The sequence below is a fragment of the Uloborus diversus genome, unplaced genomic scaffold (assembly GCF_026930045.1).
Source record: "Uloborus diversus isolate 005 unplaced genomic scaffold, Udiv.v.3.1 scaffold_292, whole genome shotgun sequence".
NCBI lineage: Eukaryota > Metazoa > Arthropoda > Arachnida > Araneae > Uloboridae > Uloborus > Uloborus diversus.
Genome location: NW_026558453.1, coordinates 108,816 through 127,092, shown reverse-complemented (window position 1 = coordinate 127,092; position 18,277 = coordinate 108,816). Strand labels below are relative to the sequence as shown.

The following is an 18,277-nucleotide window of genomic DNA, read 5'->3' as shown; positions in this document are numbered from 1 at the left end:
TATGGGTTTTAACAACAAAACTGTATAAAACTCACAAAAAATATGAAATCTCGGGTCTAAGTACTGCTTATGGTACTGTTGACTGTATAACATTAAGAAAAGGAATTAGTGCAAGGGTACGAAGGAGGGGGGGGGGGGTAAGATGAAGTTGACACTTTGTGATAAAGGAGGGGAAGGGGGAATATGTTGAAAAAAAAATGTGACGTCATTTATGGACAACCCGTAAGAGAAGCTCCACGGAATCAGACGGTTTTCCCCTTTACACAATATCAACAGAATTACGAAAATGTTTTCCTTCCGTGTTTTTCCAAGTGTTATTACTTTCGCGATGAAAATGATGTCACGAACAGCACGAAGACATTTTGTTATCTTTTTTTTTATTTTTCATGATCGTTTCGAAATGGAGTATTATCAAAGAGGATTCGGTGCAAATGCACTGCGTGTTTATCTTCGGAATCGTAATTCTTCACTTATATGAGCATCAAAATAAACATCTCTAGAGACAAGCGAACCATTATACATACTGACACTGCTGTTCTACCTTCGACTTTCATAAGGTAATAAAAATATTCATAGTTATGCATTTTCTTTCCATGTGTGGATTACGTAAATGTGTTTTTCATAAGTATTCGTTTGCGTATGATGCATTTTATAATTGTATGAATATCTTTAATCCTCCGGAGTTGAGAATTTTTCTCACCCTCCTTTTTCCCTTAAAAAAGAATATATTTCAGAACTGAATATTCTACATGTTGAACAAAATAATAATACTTGCTGAAACAAATTAAGTATTTGATGAAACAAAAGGGTTTTCTTCTTGGTATGAGTGTGGCGTGTTTTTGAGGGTTATTAGTTGAAATTTAAACCAATAAAAAAAATCAAACAAAAATAAACATTTGGGATCACTCATTTTAAATTTTGATTTTTATGTACACTATTTTTATAGTTCAGAAGAATAAATAAATGTAATTACTTTTTACACAACTAGGTGCGTTTTATACAAGCAATTTTTCAAAAATCAATTCTCGGAAAGACTTAAGGATTGAAAAATAAATATTCAGTTGATCATTGTTTGTATCAGTTAAGTTTTCAAAGGTACAGTTTAAAAGTGTACAATATACTTGAGCGTATATTTTTTGAGTGTGCAATTATGAAACAATAAACACTTTTACAATTCATATTATACAAAAACTTTTAAATAATGATGTTACAAGTTAAGGAATCTTACTACTATTAGGTATATATGCGAAAGTTTGTATGGATGTTTGTTACTCTTTCACGCAAAAACTACTGAACGGATTTTGATGAAACTTGACAATAATATAGCTTATGCATCAGAAAAACACAGGGTAATTTTCGTCCCGTTATGGGGGGCAAACCTCCTTAGGGGGCAATAAAAAACAATTTTCGTGTAAATTCTCTAATATAGGGATGAAAAAAATACTTGCACATATTTACATTATATGTCCATCAAAAGCTCTGATTTTTCTGCTGAAGATGGCACCTGTTCGAAGTTAGTAGCGTAGTAGTTAGTAGTTCGAAAGTAGAATAAAAAACGAGTTATGAGCTTTTTAGTTCCATGTTCGAAGGCTTTCCTCAACTCAATACAGTATTTAGTATATCATCTCAACTCTTTGTCGATAACGACAATTGTTGTATTGTTGACTTTCTTTGCTTTTCGTGATTGTTCAAGGCTTTTCTCAAGTCAAATCTTGAAGTAAGATTTTTGCACAAGATTGGCAAGTAATACATGATTTGGCTGATGATTTTCCATTTAAACGGAACTTTAATGTAATTAATGGTTTTTATTATTATTTATGCTGATTTAATACTTACTCATTATCCAATCATCCAGCAGATTGCCAAAATTTTTGCTGTTTTTGAAGCCGAAGACTACGTCATAATGTTTCTCGGCTTTTACCATGTAAACAAAATATCGCCAATCAAAGAATCTTTAAAAAAAAATTTTTACTGCGTTAAATAATCCAGCAACTAAATTAGGCAAATCCATAAACAGCACAAAAACTTCCATTGATTTTCCTTTTTGCACAATTTCAAACAATCGCCAAATTTTACTACTTATTTTGGAAACATTTCGGATGAAACTCTTTAGCGCCATTTTGTGGTGACCAAAAGCATCTCAGCATCTGGCGATAATATCTCTGTAACGAAAATTAATATCATATCGTTTTACAAAGTAAGGAAAGAAGGGGGGGAGCATATCATCGAAGGTATCCCAAAACGATTCCCGCAAATTCGGTAAAATCGTCCCAAGAGCCCACAATGATTGAAATTTCCCAAAATAACTAAAGCAAGTATAAGGGGATTACGAGCGCGGCTTCATTTTTTTTAAAACTTCGTACTTCAATAGCCATACAGAGAAGGTTTTAGACTCCATGTTAAAAAAAAAAGTGTCAACAGATTAATCTTTTTAAACATGAGAAGATTAATTTCATGTTTTGGAAATTTATTTATGCTTAAATATGGTGCTTTCGTTTCTAAATCAATACTATTTTGTTCTTTATACTTATTGCTATTTTAGTTTTATGAGAAAGGAAGAAACTCGATTTTTAATCACGTCAAAATGATGTGTTTTAAATTCTTTCAATTAAAACAGAAAACAAAAGCAAGTAACGATTTTTTCTCATAATTATTACTGACGCAGGCAACGCCGGGTATTTTTGCTAGTTTATACATAAACCTATGAAATAGCGACGTAAATACTGTGTTCACGTTCAGTTTTGTAAAAGTAGTTCTGGTGTAAATGGATGGGATATATGTTTCCATATGGTCCATGAAAGATGCAAAACTACAATTATTTTCCAAAAATTGATTAACTTACTACTTAAACCAGAAATCTTTGGGTAATTTATGGCATTTTATACCAACATTTAATCTTTTCCTGAAAACTAGTCTTGGCTAAAAGAGTAGCATGACCGTGTGAATGCAGATTCAAAATCATCATTTCTTTCTTTTGTGATAATTTCAAAATAAAATTGCTGCGTTCTTTTTGCACTTTGATATTTTTTTAATTCATGGGCGCCCGTATGGGGGACGGCAGGGGGGGCTCAAGCTTTTAGTGCATTTTTCTTTGCAAAAATGTAAAAACATTTTTCCCCAGACATGAATGAATAAGTTATTAAAAATGTCAAATTTTAATAACTCTAATCTGTACTGAAATCGGTTTCTACGGGGAAAATATCCTGATAAACCATTTTTGCTAGTTATTAATAAGTTTGTAATAATAGCAATAATGATCTATTGTTAGCAGTTAATATGATACTAAACATATAGGTAATAATATTAGATTATTAAATAGTTATAAGTATTAAATAATTTATATTATTAGTTGAAATGAACGTTTTTATCTCTTATTTAAAAAAATATATATATTGTATGCTTTTTAATGCATGTGTCTTGCTTTATCTCTCTCTCTCTCTTTCTTTTTTTTTTTTTTTTTTTTTTGTGACGAACTATATGATAAGACATCATGTTTTTTAGATCTTATGTATCCTTTAATTAAAGGTGAAGCTTTCAAAAAACCTGTTGGCATAAATTTTTTAAGTTAGAGTTTCTTTTAATGTGTAAAAGTTTCGACCGTCTAAGTATGCTTATTTGACGGATTTTCAAAATGGGAAAGAGAGACAGATAACTTTATAAAGATGGAATTATAGACGCAGTTGCAACATGACTTTCTTCTATAATACTTACCATGGCATTTTCAAATATTAAATGATCTGCAGTCTTTTTATTAAAATATATCTAAAACCTTCGAGATAAACACGTTTGAAACAGTGAGAATGAAAGGAATGTAAGTGCCAAAATTAAAAATTTGAAGGTAACAAGCAGGTTCTGCTATACAGCATGATATAGAACAAAAATTCAATGAAAATCTACTTAGGACCGCAACTTTAAACGCGTTTTACTCAAAACTTGAAAGCTTCCACTTAAATCTCTTTGCTTCTCCCTGAATCAATTGTCTACTGAAATTGTCAATTGAGGTAGTGAGAAGCAAAGGGATGCAAGTGGCAAAATTAAAACTTTTGAGATTCCCAGTACAAATGATAGGTGAACTCCTCCTCTGTCTTGGGGCAAGAGATAGTACTGGTAGCCCTGGTAGGTGCTGCTGTACAGCATGATTTAGAAGAAAAACCAGTGAAAGCCTACTAGTACAGTAAAAATAGGGGTCGGACCCAAACATCCAAAAAAAAAAAAGCTAAACCTGGTGCAAATTGTTTATTACCCTCCCAATAAGAACAGGTAAAAAGTCCCACCCCATTGTGCGTCGGGTTTTGGAATGGGGGGCATCTAAAAATTGCTGTTTTGGGTATTTTTCCAGAATTTTTAGAATAAATTTAAAGTGAGAATATTATGTTATACTAAATTTAAAAGCATGAAATTAAAGGTGTTTGACCCCAAGAGGAATGACAAAACCCACAAATGCTACAGAGCCCCCCTATCCCCGTAAAGCGAAGCAGTACCCCCGAACCCCCCTCCATACATTTCATATGGAAACATTATTTTATGCTAAGAAAATTGTTAGAAATCAAGTGTGTCCATTTTCCAAGAGCGATGGTGCACCTCCTCTCAAAGCTACAACAGCCCCCCCCCCCTCTACCAAATAAAATAAATCCTCCCCCCCCTCCCCCCCCCCCACCTTTTATTTCAAGTAGAAGTATTATTTCATGCAAATCTAAAATGCATAAATCAGGACTGTCCACCCCATAAGAACAGTAGCTCACGTCCCAAAACGAAATTATGTACTGAAATATTATCCTTTCCCCCACCCCCTCTGATGGTGCACATTTGATTAAATGGCCAGAAAAATAACGCTGAATTGTTTTTTGCTTTCAAATGATTTCTCCTAAGCTTGTAACAAAAAGTCTTCGTTATCAAGATGTTTTTTGGAATCTAGATCCTCAGCAAAATCGTTATTGTTGCAGCTATGTCTAACACAGTTTGGGCATATAATTGAGCACTTCAGTCTACTTTCAGACTTTTCAAACATTCACTATATCCAATGAACCCCTCAGATCAAGCACAAGATTTGAGACGCAGAAAGTCTTCTAGAGCAGAAGGCTTGGCTGTTGTAATAGGACTTCATTTATATTTCTGTGGTGCTTTCTTTACACCCATCAAAAATGACACTAGCTTTCCCATACTTACAAGTGACCTACACGCTGCATTGCTGGCATATTTCCTTGAAGCTTACATATCATTACCAAAAATATGTTCAAGCGGGTATCTTCCTTCTATTACATATGAGGCAGTGAGAAGCAAAGGGCAAAATTAAAAATTTGGAGATAACCAATACAAATGGCTGGTGAACCTCTCCTATATCTTGGGGCAAGAAATGGTCCTAGTAGACCTGGTAGTTGCTTCTATACAGCATGATTTAGAAAAAAAAATCAATGAAAGTCTACCAGTGGCGGATGGGGCAACATGAACCGGCCCTGGCATTTACAGACCAGCCGGTCCCCTTAAGACTTGCTCCTTGAAGAGGAGACGCTCCCACCGTCCTTAAGTTTTTTTTCAGATATAAAAGATTTAGCGGATACATCTTCTAGTTTTAGTAGGGAGTCACCATTAGAATTTGAGTATTCAAATTAGGAGAACTGCGTTTACGAATGTGGAGAAAAAGAATCAATAATACGAACACCTGCATAGTAAAAATTAATATTCTAGCTAATGATGGGGGGGAGGGAGTTCGGGGGTACTCCCCCGGAAAATTTTCAAAATTACAGCTTCAAAAACGCATTGTTAGACTTTTTAAATGATCTTGGGCGATGTTTGCGGGAGGGGGTATTTGGAGAATTTCTCCAAAACTTTTTCAAAATCAGAGTTCTAAAACGTATGCGTAAGCATTGTTTTGTAACACTAGGGGGAAGAAGGGCGTTCAGGAATTCTTTCTGGGAAAAATTTCTCAATTGAAGTTCCCAAAGCGCCAATTTAGGTGACAATTGACGATCTTTGGGGGGAGGGCTATGTTTTTTGAAATTGAAGTTCTTCAAAAAGTTTGCTACCTATAAATTGCCCCCTCCCCTAAAGTCAGTATCTGAAGGTCTTATGTGCAATAACGATTGATGAGTAACCGCGTGAAAAGAGAACGTATAATTTTGATGAACGTCTTTAAATCATCTTTGACAATGTTAATGAGAGCAAAGATCCGGTGTCCCCCCCCTCCCCTCCGGGAATTTTTTTCAATTAGTTGTCTTAAAAATGCATTCTAGGTGATCTTAGGTAATGTTTGGGAGAGAAGAGGCTCGAAGGTGCTCTCCAGGAATTTTTTGGTAATTGAAATCTAAAGAAAGGGATTGTAGGTTTTCTTTGATAACGTAAAGGGGACTGACAATTCTGGGAAACTGAAGCTTAAAAAACGTTATTTCATCGACTTTCAATGACGTGAGGGGGAGGAATTTTCGGGACATATTTTGGAATTGAAATCCATAAAACGAAATTTGAGAGGACCTTTAGTGATGCTGACGAGCGTGTTGGGAACAAAAAATTTTCTAAGTTAGCTTTTAAAACGCAGTTTTTGTCGATCTTCGGTAATGTTAGTGGGTGAAGCTGTTCGGGGACTTTCATTCCGTAATTTTTCGAAATTTGAATTCTAAAACCAGTGGTGGCGCTAGAAAATCCCCGACAGGGTGGCAAACTTGCCCGACAGGGGGGCATAGCCAAATTTTACTTTGCAAGATTCCCCCCCCCCCCAGAGCCTGATCATCTAAGACATTGGACATGGGGCACATTTCTATTTCAGGAAATTCATTTTGTGCCTCCCCCCCCCCATTCCAGCTTTTTTTTTTATATGTTGAAGCAATAAAATATTTCTTTCGATACTTGCATTTTTACACAACCGTACTAAATTTGGTGGTACCTCATATCACAATGTAATATATACATTTAAAAAGTAGAAGATATGTAGTAGTATACGATAAATATATAAATGTGGTTAAACTTTGCAATAAACCGTAAATACCAAAATGATCTATCATATAACTTTTAATAGTAAATACAGACTAAATTTGGAGTGGTTTTCTGATTTGCAAAGAGATCACACTTTTAAGGCGAATTTTTAACAACAAATAGATTTTTTCCTTGTTTTGGCATTTGCAAAACTATCAATGATATCATTGTACTCTAGATTCTGAGTGAAATCATTATTTATTTTTAATTAACATGATAAATTAAGGGTATTTTGGGCCCCCTGAAATCTAAGAGGAAGGGCCTGTGCCCCACATGCCCCTGCGGTAATCAGGCTCTGCCCCCTCCAATTCAAGTGATAAATAAACTAATCATTTTTTGCTTCTAAGAACACGAATTCCCTATAAAAATTAAAGCAAAAAATAAAAAATTTAAAATAGATAAAATGAAATATGTAGGGAAAAAAATCAAATTTAAAATGAAAAACATGAAACTAGGCTTTTGTGAGCAGGGTCATCGCGAGATCAATAAACTAGAACTGTCTGAGAATTAAATATTGACGAAAAGTCTGACTATGATGTAAAATCATTATAAATGTGCGCCCAACAGAATTTTATGCAGAGAAAGAAACTTAACAACAGGAATTTAGTTGTGCTTGTAGAAATTAGGGGGGTCCGGAGGTTCTCCCCCGGAAATTTTTCGAAATTGTAGCTCTGAAAACGCAATTTTAGATGATCTTCGGTAATTTCATGGAGAGAAGGATTTGGGTGCTCACCCCCAAAGAATTTTAAGAAATTGAAGTCCAATAAACGAACTTTTAGTCGATCTGTAATGGTATTTTATAGGGAGTGAGAGTCGAGGTGCACCCCCGAAAAAGTTTTAAAATTGAAGTATTGAAAACGCAATTGTAGGTCATGTTTGGTAACGTTAGGGTGATGGGGTTAGTGACCTATTAAGATACTGAGGGTCCCCCCCCCCTTCCGTAATCAAACCTTATAAACACACAAATTTACGGAGGGAAACTCCCAGGGCTCAAGGTTATAGCAGTGCTCATCCACTAGCTCAAAATATTTATTGGGGAGCAGAGAAACCCACATCTTAAGTAAACAAAAAAAAAAAAAAAAAAAAAGAGCAACTAATATTAAGTTAAAAAATTCAAAAGAAACTTGAGCCCGATGCCTAGCTTTATATTAAGATGAACCTCGCGAGTCAGAACACGTATAAAATTAAATTTATTTATATTTTCTTTCATTATATTATTTTTCCGGGATAACTTGGGAAAGCATGGAAAAGGGAAGACGATTACAACTACTAAGTTTTGCTAGCGCAAAGCAGAATCAAGAGAAAAAATTGAAAATCTTTTGAAGAGCCTAGTTTGCTAAAACCCATTACAAGTATTTTATTTGATAACAAATAGAAACTGGAAACGAGTAAAAATTTTGCGCTAAAAAAATTAGAAAAGGTGCAAATTTTTACGATTTTTAATTAATTTGTATGGTAATAAAAGGTCTACATCGATTAGGCCTAGCTGGTGGTGGATGGAGCTGAAGGGCAACCGGGCTAATCAGATAAATAATCATGATAGTTTCATAAGGGCTGCACACATATTTCATTCCTAGATTTTTACAAATATCATCGTACAAATCACAGCTATTTGGAGGAAAATGTGTGGGCCGCCGAAGCATGTTTGTTTGAAATAGAAAATAAAAGTTAAAATGTAGTGAGCGAGATTTAAATTATTGAAATGAATAGTCACACCAGCAGATCTAAGCAAGAAAAATGACAGACTCCGACTTCGGGAATTTTAGAGCTATCGACTCTGATTCCACAAGAACTGGCAGGGGATTTTAAGGGAAAATAATCGACTCCGACTGCTGAATTTTTAAACCTTCGACTCCTGACTCCGACTTCTTTACCTCAAAATCAGTCCGACTTCAACTCCTCACCCGTTGGTTCTAAGTTTTTGAATGTACTAAACGAAAGTAATGTGTGTGTTTTGTGTAATCCAAAAAAAAAAACAAAACAAAACTTGATAATATGATCGGCACTATGCTATACTCGGTAACAAACGAAGGTGAAAAATCGCGAATCTCGTTTTTCAAATTCAATGGTTTGCCGTAGTACTCAAAAAGGGCTATTACTACTGTACACTCCCGATTATCCGCGGAATTGAGTGGCTCAGGTACCGCGGATAACGAAAATCGTGGACAATCCGAAAAAGGTTTAAAACCAAAGGTAAAGAAGACAGAAATTATCTTTTGATTGTATTGTAAATAAAACGTGAAACGTTTAAAAGAGATGCGGCATTAAAAAATATGTGTATTTCAAGTTCTACAGAACTAAAATAAACTAAAATTTAAATCAGGAACTTTCCGTCAACCTAAAACATTCAACAGCCCAGAAGTGAAAACAGTGTGTGACCACAACAAAAAAGACCCCATCAGAGAATTCCCAGAAGACCTGTAGGCGTTTTCCGAACCTTTCTCAATCGGAACAGATTGGGGTATGGCTGTTAATGTTGGGAAGTGTCAAGTGCTACATTTTGGGCATGGAAATAAGTGTACAAGTTATTATTTGCAAGGTTCAGTCATTAGTCAGGCAGACAAAGTTACTGATCTGGGGGGTCTTAATAAGTCAGGATTTAAAGTTTAGCCAACAGTGCAGCATTGCTAGTAACAAGGCCAATAAGATGCTTGGGTTTATCAATAGATCTATTTCAAACAAATCTAAAGAAGTTTTTCTACCCTTATATAGAAGTTTGGTAAGACCTCATTTGGAGTATGCTGTTCAGTTTTGGTCTCCTTATCTTAAGAAAGACATTAATGTATTGGAAAGGGTTCAAAGGCGAGCTACAAGGCTAATAAATGGACTTTCTCACTTAGACTATGATTCCAGGCTTAGAAGGTTAAAAATGTACAGTCTTAAGCAAAGAAGAGACCGAGGGGACATGATTCAGTTGTTTAAATTTATTAAAATGAAAGAATTTACGGGGCTGAAGTTAAGCACCGAAAACAGGACAAGGGGTCATTGTTTTAAGCTATTTAAATCTCAGGCTAACATGGATATTAGGAAAAATTATTATTATAGCAGGGTAGTGGAACCTTGGAACAGTTTACCGGAAGAGGTGGTATTGAGCAAGGGAGTAGATAGTTTTAAGAGGGCCATTGATCTTCACTGGGGATTGTAAATTGACTAGGACCAGTCTAGCTGGACCCAGAGCCTGTTGCTGGTCGTTGCTTTTATATTTATATTTATATTTATATAAAGATAATGTCTTACGCTCTTTTAAACTAGGGGTCTTCAGTAAACACATGTGTTTTACCGAAATCAGCTGAACGCTTTCCCTTGAGGCACGTGTCAAAGAGAAGTTGATGACAGTACATACCGACTTTCACGTTTTTTGAGAAGGAGCACTTGTCGTGGGAAAGGGAAAAAAAATCTGGAACGAATTGATTTCAGATCCGCGTTTTTGAAGAACAAAATTTTTCAACTATTTTTTTTTCTTTTTCCGAGACTTTCGCAGATAATCCACTCGTGGATAATCGAGAGTTTACTGTACTTCAAACAATAAGATTTACACTTAATGTTATTTATAAAAATCAAAAAATTGAAAATAACTAAAGCGTCTGGTGGACAAAAATATTGTTTCGGCTCTCCTGAAAAGAGCCAATTTTCACATTCGGTAGTTCAGCATAGTGCCGACGATATTACGTCATAAACAAACTTATTAAGTATCAAAGTGATTAACATTAATTGCACCAGTTTCTTTTGTGTAAGGTTTTTCTCTTTTTTTTTTTTAAATTAACTATATACCTAACTTTTTTCAAATTTTTTGAAGCATTCATAATTCGAAAATGCATAACCATTAGTTTCAAACTTTTTATTGAACATGCCAGTTGAAATAGGTCATAATTTCAAATTTCAAGTTTTAATTCTCTTTCCAGACTAAAGGGGGAAAATGTAAATTCAAAGTCTTACCCCAAAATTTATCTACATAGATCATTTTTGCAGATCTACAGAGTCGGAGGGAAAATGGCCGACTCCAACTCAGGGCCGGATTTAGACTTAACGGGGTCCTAAGCCATTTTAGGTGTGGGGCCCCTTTTGCAATTTTAACAACGTTTCTCTCGGTGGTGTAAGAGAGGCACTTTTTTTTTATAATTTTTTTTCTCCTTGACTATGTCGGTCTATTTCATCTGATACATACAGCAATACTTTAATTTTTGATGATCGTGTTTTAATGTGTTTTCCCTGATGTCCTGTGTTGGATTGACCTTAAGAGGGGAAATGTTATCAAGAAAGTCACACATGACTTCCCTTTAAGTGGAGTACAAAATATTCCCAATTGTAGGGGGCCCGGGGATTTCTTCCCCGGAGGAAATTTTGAAAAATAGATATAAGGCTTCAAAATGCAGAATTTTATAAGATGTAGTTGCAACTACAAAAATATCAGGACAGAAATAGGCAAACAAAACTTTTTTTAAGTTATAAACTCTTTCAAAAATTAAGATAATACACAGTAAAAATTGTTTTTGATTCGAAAAACCAATGACAGCAGTCGACAGAGAGAAACAGCGCGGGAAACGAAAAGACACCGCATTGCTTCATGCTCACATTGGCTTTCGATACAATTAGTTTTTAATCACCCCTCTAACTCACCGACAAACAATTCAACTCCGACTCCTTTACCTTAAAATCAGTTCGACTCCAACTCTCACTCCGACCCCGCAATCACTGGCAGTGTTACAGGCATTGAGGGAAAATGACTCCGACTCTTGGAATTTTTAACCTATAAATGCCGACTCAGACTCCTTGTCTCCAAAATCTGTCCGACTCCGACTGCGCAGCACTGCTTTTTTACACTATTTTAGTACTTGAAAAAAGCATATTAAAAAAAAAAGAATATAGCTTGCAAAAAAAAAAAAAATTAAACAAGATTGAGTCTGGTATCAGTCTGTAAGTTGGTTTGATCGATCTCGAAGGAGCAATGTTGACTTTTGAATTGGACTTGGTCCGATCAAATGATTACAGCGGTCTGGGCTAAGCGCAGCTTTTACTTTAAGTTAGAAACATGAGTTTCGACTACATGATAACATCTGGAAAAAAAAATGGAAGCAAAATGTATGTTTTCAATTGCTTTTAACACATGATTTATTTATTTATTTAATTTTGCCTTTTCCAAAAGGTTCGCCCCTCCCCCTCCCCCAAACATTTTTCTCAAAAAGAACCCAAACCCGATGCATTATCAAACCGACGTTTAATAATCTAATGATTGTTTAGTTGTGCCAAGCCTGAATGTTTAGTAAATCATTCTCCATTCCCAACAAAACTATTATGCAGCCTACAAACAAGATCAATATAAGTTTTTGAGAAAAATGTATTTAAAATGTTAAACATCTATTTGCTTTTATTATATTAGTCCAAAGAATTTTTTTCCTGCATTTAGCATTTGAAGACAAGACATCATTGCACTAAAAAATTAAAACATTAAATCTACTTTAGTACACTTCCTTGTATGAGGTAAAAAAATCGTTTACTCATCGATATGTTTTGTTGCTGAACAATCAACAATAATCAGAAAAGTTGTAAATAACTATAGTAATAACTTACTTGTAACTTCTGAGTGAAAATAAAGTACTTTAAAACGCATCAATAAGTGCGGTCTGCGTCTGCACACTTGACGTGCTGATAGAATGTAATAGGAAAGCAAAAATCTCCAAAGCATGTTTTTTCTCCCCCGATGACAACCCCCCCCACCCCATCCCCTCTCGTCTCGTCCTGGCTATTGCAGGACTAGAGAATACAAGGGCTAGCTCGTTCCTTTGATCTTTTCATCCGCCGCGAAGTGGACAGCGAGAAGAGAAAACTCGTTTTTGACATCATCGGGTACACTCCGCGGGACAATATCCACAGCGTATGCCCTAAGAACTGTGGTATGCCTTAGCTAAAATACAATTAAAGAATTTTTACTCTGTACAAGGATTGTTGAAGAGGCAGTTGAAGGGGCTGAGGCCGCTCCCAGACAAGGCAAAAAATCATTTATTATGAATAAGGATATGAATATTGTCTTCAAGGTTTGATTTCAATTTTCAAATGTCTCATAACATTTGACTACGGTTTCTTCAGAAATAAGCTCCTGCTCCTGCGCTAAATCTGTTGGCAGGTTATTTTCCCTTCACGTTATGCTAAAGTAAAGGTCACATTTTATAGAATCGAAAATATTTGTGGGTAATTATATTTGAAAGTATTGAAAATGCCTTCACGTGCTGATTTCCTAGTTGCTGAAAAAGTTCTGGAAACTTAAGCTTCCCCTCAAGATTTTCAAAGAGCTCAAAACACACCCAAAAATTTAGGAATACAACCTTTTTTTCTGTTTTGAAATGCTTTTTATTTATTTATTTATTTATTTATTTTTATTGAATACTAACTTTGAAGCTGTTTCAACAAATAATTGGGGGAAGAATTTTAAAAAGTTAAGATAAAGAGCAAGACAAATTTTATAAAATGTGGTGTACGAAGTTATTTTTTAATGTAGGATTTGGTTCAACCCTGTCACAATGCAAATTTATGATATTTAATTAGTTTAGTAACGGCACTGTGAGACCGTAATAAATTTCCTTCAACCGTAAAATTACAATGCATTTAGATGTAATGCATGAAATTTCTTTGTAAATATTATTCAATAGATTTAACTCTACAATTTCTTGAACACTGTATCCCCATGCTTAAAATATATAATAATTCGCATTGATGCGACAATGACTTAAAGATGGGAGAAGAGAGATTGAAACGTGATTATCTCAATCGTGTATCTATTTTTGTAAAGAAGCTTTTTTTTGTGATTATTTAAAGCTTTCAAATCAGATACATTAGTGTTTTTATGATTGTACAAAAGCTAGGCCATTTAATTGGTCTTCTGTATTGAAAGATCAATTGCCTGACCCATATAAAAAGGCTATTGAACTTTTTTCTTGAGTAATAGCCCGGTCAATTTAGACATAAAAATAGTGATCAAATAACAAAAATTCCGGGAAAGCTAAATTTTTGTAGAGACCTTGTGTTTAGCATTACAAATAAAATGCCAAAAGTCCCCGTCGATCCCATGTGCGCTAAAAAAGTTATTCGGGGTCAAAGGTCAAAATTTTAGGTTTTTTGGATTTTTCTCAAAAACGGTAAGTTTTATCGAAAAGTACCTCAGACCAAAGTTGTAAATCTCAAAATTCTCTATAAAAATGGTCCTCATGATTTTTCTCCAAGACCAAACCATTTCCCAGATATTGTGTACTCTCAAAAGACAGCCAGTCATTTACAAGATCCCCTCTCCTTGCATGGCCTTGAATAACATCTGGCTATTCTAGTCCGTGTGGCGTCGTTCACATACCCAGGGATGCCCAACCCACTAAGGGCATGGGAGCACCCCTCAATATCGCGGAGCTCCCCCCCCCCTTCAAAAGCAACAGCCCCCTCCAAAAACTGAGAAAAATACCCCTCAAAACAGCCCCCCTTTAAATGTTTTTTGAGCTCTCAAACTGTAACCACAAAAAACATAGTTTGGCTGGTGAGTCGCATTATTATCTTGACTCCTGACAATGTTTGGCCTTAGTGATACATTGTGGGTAAGATTTCTGGATTCTAATACGACTCTGAGTTATTTATCTCTCTTGGTTAGACATCAAACCGTGGTTGACGCTTTTTCATCTAATTTTGCGCATCATCTCACTGCTTTAGTATAACGTGAGGTATTGGAATTCATATAATTCAGTAGTTATGCCCTCAAGCACCATTTCTTTTAAAGTTTTATCTGATATTCCTTTTTTAAGAAGATAATCCGAGTTTTCCCTCTTCTGCTTATCAAAGAACTCAAGTTGAAATCTGGAATTGTAAATTTTCGCTGTACAATCGAATTCTTCAAACTTGCCATCGTACTATGTTTCGATCATCAGCTCTCGTTCTGCAAATTGGTTACTTTGAGAATCTAAAAAATATAACACTAGGCATTGCGGATGACCATCATCAGAGAACTTGTTTTGTGACGGATTACGTTCGAAGATGGACAATGAACATTTATAATTCCAGATTTCAATTTTGAAGCTGAGAGACTACTATGGAGCTCATCGATAAGCAGAACTGGTAAAACTCGGCAGCTCCCTCTTTCAAAAAGGAGATTTTCGATAAAATTTTGAAAGAAATTGCTTGATGGTGTACCTACTGAGTAGTATGGTTTTCAAAACCTCACATGTCATACTAAAGCAGTGAGACGATAGGTAAAATAAGAGAAAGAAGTGTCAAGTACAGTTTGTTGTCTAATCAAAAGGGATGGATTTATTCGAGTCCAATTAGAATCTAGAAACATTTAGCCACAATACCATCAAGCCACAATTTCAATCAAGAATGAAAATTATGAGAAGTGTTATAGTTCAACTCGCACACCAAACTTATATTTTATTGTAATCAATGTGGTTACAGTTTGAGGGCTCAAAACCCATTAAAATTTCTTCAGCAACGTCTTTTGTTTCAAAGGGTGACTTATGTGGGCTGTTGCAAGCCATATATATTTTTTTAATTTTTATACTTAACCTTTGTTCTCTATCATAGGTAAATTTGACATTTTGAGCCAAAGTTATGGGCTAAGTGGAGAATTAAAAATTTTTTTTTTACTAGATAAGAAATGCTTTTATTACTTATTTTTTCCGTATCTATGTAAGAATTAATTAATATGAAAGCACAAATTATAATTTCTAATATTTTTTTTCTAAGTACGGAGCAACACGATGTTATTCAATTCTGACACTATATTGGTCAAATGCAAGATTCAACACATGTGTGGAACTTTAAAATACAGTTTATTATTAAAATGATCTTATGCAATGTGTAATCTACACAAAAAGTCTGCTCTTAAGAGCGATAACATCAAATTTATCAAGTTTTGATATTTGATGAAATTATTGTAACTTTTTCCAGTTTTTAAAGTATTTATGGTCAACTTCAAGGTGCGAGCGACACCTCAAGATATTTTTGCGGTCAAAATCCTTTTGCACAACCAAATATCTCTACAAAAGGCAACTTTTCCGGGCTATTACTTAGCGTTTATCAGATTTTTATTTTCTTCAATCCACCCAATTGAACATGGCCAGTATTTCAAAAGTAAGTCCACCTCGTACTAGAGCGGGATTAAGTGAATCTGAATTCAGCTTTTGTTGTAAAAAACACTGCTTATTTTGTGGCGAGAAAGCGGATGTAGAGGCTGAGAAGAACAAAACGCAGAATTATCGCAGAAAAATTCATAAATTTTCTACACTTGCATTCAAAGAATCCCTTTTACAATTAGATAAAGATCGTTCTGAGGTGTGTCAAAAGCTGCGCTTGCACGTTTTAATTTTGAGTATGATTTAATCAATGCTATATGAATTTTTCTGCGATAATTCTGCGCTTTCTTCTTCTCGGCCTCCTCATCCGCTTTACAGCCACAAAATAAGCAGTGTTTTAAAAAACAAAAGCTGGATTCAAATTCACTTAATCGCGCTACAGTACGAGGAGGACTTACTTTTGAAGTATGGCCTGTTCATCCTCACGTTGCTGCAGAGATTGAACTTTTCCGGGTGTATGATTTTCTGCAATTAACGCGACTTGTAACGGACATTTGACTTCTTAAATAATCAGCATTCTTATAATTTCTCCCGACACTTGCATCGATTAAAGTTGGCATTCCACGACTGCCCAGCACAACAGTTTCACCTTCAGTCCAAAGTTTATTGCAAATAAAGCAAAATTGTGACATTTTTCTTAAATATTGATCAGCACAAACAGTAGACGCTTGTAATAAATACGTTCATTCACTCGCACTGCACGTTTAACTCAAAAAGAAGCAGGTACGTCAGGGGTGCCCACCTAGGAGGGGTCATGGCCCAGATTGCGGCATCGAAATTTTTAGGGAGATTGTTTTGAGGGGTATTTTTTCTTTTGAGGGGGGAGGCTTGCTTTTGGGGGGATCTCTGCGATGTGGGGGGGGGGTGCACCTTTGCCCTTAGTGGGTTGGGCACCCCTGGGTATGTGAACGACGTCACACGTACTATTCTAAGCAAGATGTTATTCAAGGACATGCGAGTAGAGGGGATTCTGTAAATGACTGGCTGTCTTTTGAGAGTAGGCAATGTCTGGGAAATGGTTTGGTCTTGGAGAAAAAATCATGAGGACCATTTTTATGGAGAATTTTGAGATCTACAACTTTGGTCTGAGGTACTTTTCGATAAAACTTACCGTTTTTGAGAAAAATCCAAAAAACCTAAAATTTTGACCTTTGACCCCAAATAACTTTTTTAGCGCACATGGGATCGATGGGGACTTTTGGCACTTTATTTGTAATACTAAACCCAAGGTCTCTACAAAAATTTAGCTTTCCCGGAATTTTTGTTATTTCCATTGTCTAAATTGACCGGACTATAAGAACATTTGGAAGAATCCGATATTTGAATGAAAAACTTTCTGAGGACAAAAGGTAAGCCGGCAGAATTTTTTTTTTTTTTTAATGGATTTTATCACAGAAGAAAACTTTGTAGAATATTGGGAAAGATTTCATTTATTACTGTAACGTAATGTTTTGGAGAATTCAGACATGAAGAAATTTTTCAGTCTACAAATAAGTTAGCTTTATAAATTTGGTGATAATCATTGAAACTTTAAATTTGGTTTACGTTGCTAAATTTCAATATGTTATTTTTAAATTGAAGTGATTAAAATGCTGATTAACAATTTCAGTAAACACCTATTAATCTGGACTTCGCTTTATCCGGACAACCATTTGAATGTACATACGGTATAAAAAAAGAACGCGTTAGCGCAATAATGTATTTTTGTAAGGCTGTAACTTTATTTTTTTAACTTTTTCTAATGCAGTTTGATATTTCATTCTCTTTAATTCAAAATACAATTTTTACTGTGTTCAAGTATTTTACTTATGTATATTGGTTCAATTTATAGGTCATTTTGCTTAATTCGTTTTAAACAATCTAGATGACCTGGATCCTCAATTAGTCCAGGTTAATGAGGTTCTACTTCAGTTTTCAAATACAACGTTTGTTAAGATTCTTGGTCAGAGTTATAGTTACTTCGTGAAAAAAAACTTCCTCTAAAAATATCGGCAGTATTTAGATTCAAATGGGTTAGCGCGAAATTCCAATATGTTTTAGTTATTCCTTATATCTATCTTATCTCTTTCATTTCCTTTGAAACAAGGTTGAAATAGCAATATTATTATTATTTTTTAAAGTCGAAACTGACAAAATTATGTACACACATGAGGAAACTTGACAAGCACAGTAAATTATTTTCATTTCTTTATAAGTTCAATTTTATT

At 34.9% G+C, this 18,277-nt stretch overlaps 1 protein-coding gene across 1 annotated transcript in view; it reads left to right on the top strand.

The window, feature by feature from the left end:
• The first annotated feature begins 481 nt into the window (after positions 1–481).
• The window catches only part of LOC129233256 (probable cytochrome P450 301a1, mitochondrial), a 96,203-nt gene continuing 78,407 nt past the window's right edge, over positions 482–18,277 (top strand). Inside the window, exon 1 of the mRNA XM_054867308.1 lies at positions 482–557. The gene's annotated coding sequence lies outside the window, so the exon portion shown is untranslated. The remainder of the gene's footprint in view (positions 558–18,277) is intronic.